Consider the following 5,000-nt stretch of genomic DNA (forward strand, 5'->3'; position numbering starts at 1 on the left):
GATTCACACATTATTTTTTAACTTGAGGTTTTGACACCTCAACTAGGGCAGATCAAGCAGAAGAAGAGCTTTAACTGGTGACGACTAAAGACAAAAGTTAAACTGTAAGAAAATTTATGTCATGCTCATGCAATAAGGTTGTCAGGTTTTCACACTTGGGAATATCTATATGCAATCAGTTTCATACATACAGCGATGACAAGGAACCCGAACTTGAGAGACAGAGAAAATAATTGCTTGAATGAATTTACTTTAATTTGCATATGCAGACCAACTATCCTGGAATGGGAACTGATGGAGGCGGGATTGTAAAACACAAGATGGTCCTCACTGCAGAACACAAGATCCAAGGGGCCTTGGGTCCAACTCCTCCCACTTTCCATAGCCCTAAACCTACCCGACTCCACTCTGTTTATGAGAGCTTCTAAGCTTTTTATTCTGCCAGCGTCCTTGTTCTTGAATGCATCATATGTCTCTAAACATGGTCACAAACACAGTTTCCTCTTTAGCACAGTAAGTGTGAAAACCAATGCATGAACATTTGACAGCAGCATCGCAGTGTGATCACGTGACCTTCATAAGTGATAGAGCGACATTGAGAGACGTCACACCAGGAGGAACACTTTCCTGTCCGAAATGTAATGCTAACCATATCTCTACCCCTAAACCTAATAAGTTAGAAGGGAAATTATAGGTGAATAACACTGATATAGAAGCACCTAACTCTGGTTGTAAGCCTAAACCTGACATAAACTGTGAAATGTCCCTCAATCTGATTGGTTGATTGGAATGTTGATCCTGGATCATGCTGCACTGTGCCATGATCTTCCTCTTTCTTGTCAGTGAAAACTGAGCACCATCCGTTTCAAGATTGAACAGAACAAACCAAAAGAGAAATAAGCTCTAGTTCTTTACTTAATACACACATAAATCAATAAAATACTTTATTTATCCAAGAAAATGACAACAACATGCTCTTGGATACATTTTTGCACTTTTTTGTCACTTTTGCACTACATGAGTTTGTAACTTTCTAATGTCTTTCCCCGCCCAGTTTTTGATTGACAGCACATCATATACAGTAGATATCTGACAGAACGATGGCTTTCAATTTCATACTGTGAAACTGTTATGTTCCACCTTTGATTTTTATATCAGTGCACTACTTATGTTTACAGCACATAGGACTAGTTGTCACACTTTTACTATGGTGAATATTTCTTATGACAGGTTTATTTTTTAAAAGACACTTTCTGCATAGACACACTTTAATATATAAGTTTTGGATATGAATCTGTATAATCAGCCTTCATTATACAGTTATCTGTTGTGCGAAAGATTAAAGTGGATTTTTATCGAGGTGTTTGTCAATAACACCAAATATTGGTGGAGAAAACATTTTTGTGCTATTGGTCTTTTGATTTTAAACCATATAGTTACTGAGACACAGTCATGTGACAACTAGCCCCAACCAATCTCCCATAAAGCCCCCACACTTAAGATTGACAGAAAATCAAGCTCTTACCTGTTTCACCAACAATCATGAACAGAGACAGCACTACAAATGATCAGTCTGGAACCAGTATTGGTGTTTTCACACTGATTGACATGTGATTAACACATTTATTATTAGCTTATGACACCTCAATTATAGTTCTGATAAAGCAGAAGAAGAGTTTTATCTGATGACATTAGACTAAAGACATACAAGTTAAACTGAGAGAAACTTTACATCAATCCATGAAGATGCTCATGAAATAATGTTTTCAAACTTGGGAATATCTATATTCAATCAGTTTCATACCGACAGTGATGACAAGGAACCTGATCTTGTGAGACAGAGAAAATAATAGCTTGAATGAATTTATTTTAATTTGCTTACTTTTAATTTGCTTAGCCCAGCTATCCTGGAATGGGAACTGATGGAGGCGGGATTGTAAAACACTGGAAGGTATTGCAGTGACAGTGATCTAAAAAACATATTTCATCACCAGCATCACTAACTGTACATTTGATAAACCTCCAATTCACTGACTGATTAATAGCAATGAACTTAAAACATGCTGATGAAGCAGAATTGATTCATTTGAATGTCTGAAAGTTTTTATTATTTTATTTTGCGGCCTTGTTCTTGAATGCATCATGTCCTTAAACAGGGTCACTAATACAGTTTCCTCTTTAGCACAGTAAGTGTGAAAACGAAACGCGTGAACCTTTGAAAGCAGCATCACACTGTGATCATGTGACCTTCATAAGAGACGGAGAGACACTGAGAGACGTCACACCAGGAGGAAGAGGAAATCAGTCCTGTCAGAGTAAAGCTTGAGTCTTCGCGTTACTGAAGCTGCTTTTAGATGCTCTGATATCCGTAGAAACAGTTCTGAGAGGTGCATTGGCTGGAAAAACCTGAAATAAGCACTTATTAAAAGCTATTTGAGCATCAGAAACAACATTTATCATTGATGTCAGATTTTATTTCTGATTTGAAATATGTTATTTAAAGGTGAATTTTCCCATCAGTTTTTCAGTGTATTTCACCATCCAAACAGAAATTAGTTAATAATTAATCTTGTATGAGTGAAAAAGCTGCCGAAAGTGTTGCAAATAAACTGACTTTCCTTGAAAGGGACTTTGATTATGTTTGACCAGCAAAAGCTGAAGCTCCAGTGACTAAAGTCAGCATTGAAACAGAAGTTGCGACCGACTTCACTTCCATGTTGCCAGCAGCCATATCACCCTGTAGCCCAAGACTGGTTGCCCACTGAAGCTAAGCAGGGCTGAGCCTGGTTAGTACCTGGATGGGAGAACTCCTGGGAAAACTAAGTTAAAATTCATCAAGAATAAGTTCAGGTCATTGTGAGATTATTGTAATGACAGTAAAATGACGTTTTTAATGCAAATATATAATACGTTTTTCATTAGATTCTCAGGTAAAACATGACTTGGACATTTTTGGTGCTATTCACCCATGAAGAAACAGGTCAAATTTGAGTAAACAACAGTTTTTATTTTAAGAAAATGGAATTTAAGGAGTACAGTGGACAAATGAAAAGAGATCTTACCATTTTTTCAGCTAGGAAACTCTGCAGTGTGAACAGAGGTTTACAACCAAGATGATTTCTCTTGAAGACGAACTCTTTATCTTCCTCTTTTCAAGTACATTTTACCCTCACTTGCTGCTTCAAAACCAGCTTTGGTTAAAACTATTCAAAGAATACTTTTTTTAACATAAGAAAATACATCATCATAAAATGGACAAAACAAATGAACCAGCCTCCCTCAATGGATGAGAATTAGCCAAACAAAGAAAGAAAGGAAGTGAAAGGAGACCAGAACATGCAAAGTTCTTCACATTTTCAAAGTGTTTCTTTAAAGGGAACCCCTGGTGTTGGCTTAATATAACGTAAATGATGTCTCTTACTGAAATATGTTGTAGAAAACCCATGAAATATTTGTGTTATTTAAAAAATCCATAACATATTTGGACAATGGGCAGCGCCATTTTGTTTGTGTTCTGTGTCGACAACGTCAAATGGTTGCACTCAGTGCTCTACTGGCACTGTCATATTGCTGTTTTTAACGCAACACAACTCAGAATATAATATACAATGCCGCAGCTTTTGGTTGTAATTTTCAGTCGACGAGCCACAAGAGAAGTGATGTAAGTCTTTACTGCTTTACTAGCAATAAGAGGAGAAAAGAATGGGAAGTTGTAAAGAATGTGGATGAATCAAACTTCCTAAAAAATGCGTCTTTGTTCTCTTCACTTTAGACCTGGTGCCTTTGAGGCTTTTAGTAGACCAGCTGAAAGAGCTTACAGTTCCCGATGGATATAAGTGTATACTTTAACCAAATACCGCACCTGTCGTGGAACAGACTGAGACAGACTGCCTCAAAGCTTGCTTATTTTATTTCTTCACAGACAGGATTGTCTCAGATACTGAGTCCCTGCTAAGTGAACAAATGCAACATCATCTTTACTAAAAGTCTCACTTCCTCTTTTGTGTGTTGATAAGAGGCCTGCAAACTGCATTAAACCTTTTTGTAAATCCTGATCTGACAGAAGCTGTGAATAACTCAAAATGCCCCAGAACCAACTTGTGTCCCTATATATATATATATATATATATATATATATATATATATATAATGTGTGTGTTTGTACATAATTATCATGATATAGTAAATAATGCTCCACTATAATTAGCTGTTCTTGCAGTATTATTTTTATTAGGTAATTATTCATTTACAGAATATCTGAATCTGTAGAATCTGGATACAATTTGACTTCTAAATGACATTTAAATTTTGACATTTAAATATTTACTATCATTCAACATATGTATTTGTCATAAGAATAACATTGTATACAACAATTAAGCTAATGTCAACTCGTGTTTGTAGGAATAAGCACATTTTTTATAGTAATTTCACCTGCGTTTCCTTCTGCAGTATCACTCCGAGCTTGAGATTGAAAACCCGTGGAGCTCTAAAGGCGGATTACATGACGCTTTGAGCGGGGAGGGGAATGTCTGTTGCTCCGCTCCACCAATATTATTCCAGTCCGGCTTTCAGCCTGCGTTTCGGTTACTGTGTGTTCACACCGCCGGCGGCGAGAGCGTCAAAGTGACGCTAGTCATTCATTTTCAATGAGAGCCCGGCGGCGAGCTCTGGCGAGAGCGGCACGGCGCGTCTTGGACGGTGAGAGCGGCGAGGAGAGTTGAAATCAGGTTAACTTTATGGTAATGAGCTATGACGCGGTTCGGCGGCAACCAATTAGAATGTAGAGGTCCTCGCTTGAGAGGCTTCCGATTGGTTGACGCGACTTGTCATTTACTTTGTCTCTGCTTTGACCCTCCCGTCGGCGGCGGTTTGAACGAACAGCACAGCGTTGTCGGAGCTCGCCGCCGGCTCTCATTGAAAATGAATGACTAGCGTCACTTTGACGCTCTCGCCGCCGGCGGTGTGAACGCACGGTTAGTCACTCACAAGTTGCTTCC

General features: G+C 38.2%; 1 protein-coding gene across 1 annotated transcript in view; it reads left to right on the top strand.

Annotated features, from left to right (window-relative positions):
• The window catches only part of LOC137032441 (B-cell receptor CD22-like), a 900,294-nt gene that overhangs the window by 239,208 nt on the left and 656,086 nt on the right, over nucleotides 1–5,000 (top strand). The window lies entirely within an intron of this gene.

Source organism: Chanodichthys erythropterus, chromosome 12 (genome assembly GCF_024489055.1).
Source record: "Chanodichthys erythropterus isolate Z2021 chromosome 12, ASM2448905v1, whole genome shotgun sequence".
NCBI classification, from domain to species: domain Eukaryota; kingdom Metazoa; phylum Chordata; class Actinopteri; order Cypriniformes; family Xenocyprididae; genus Chanodichthys; species Chanodichthys erythropterus.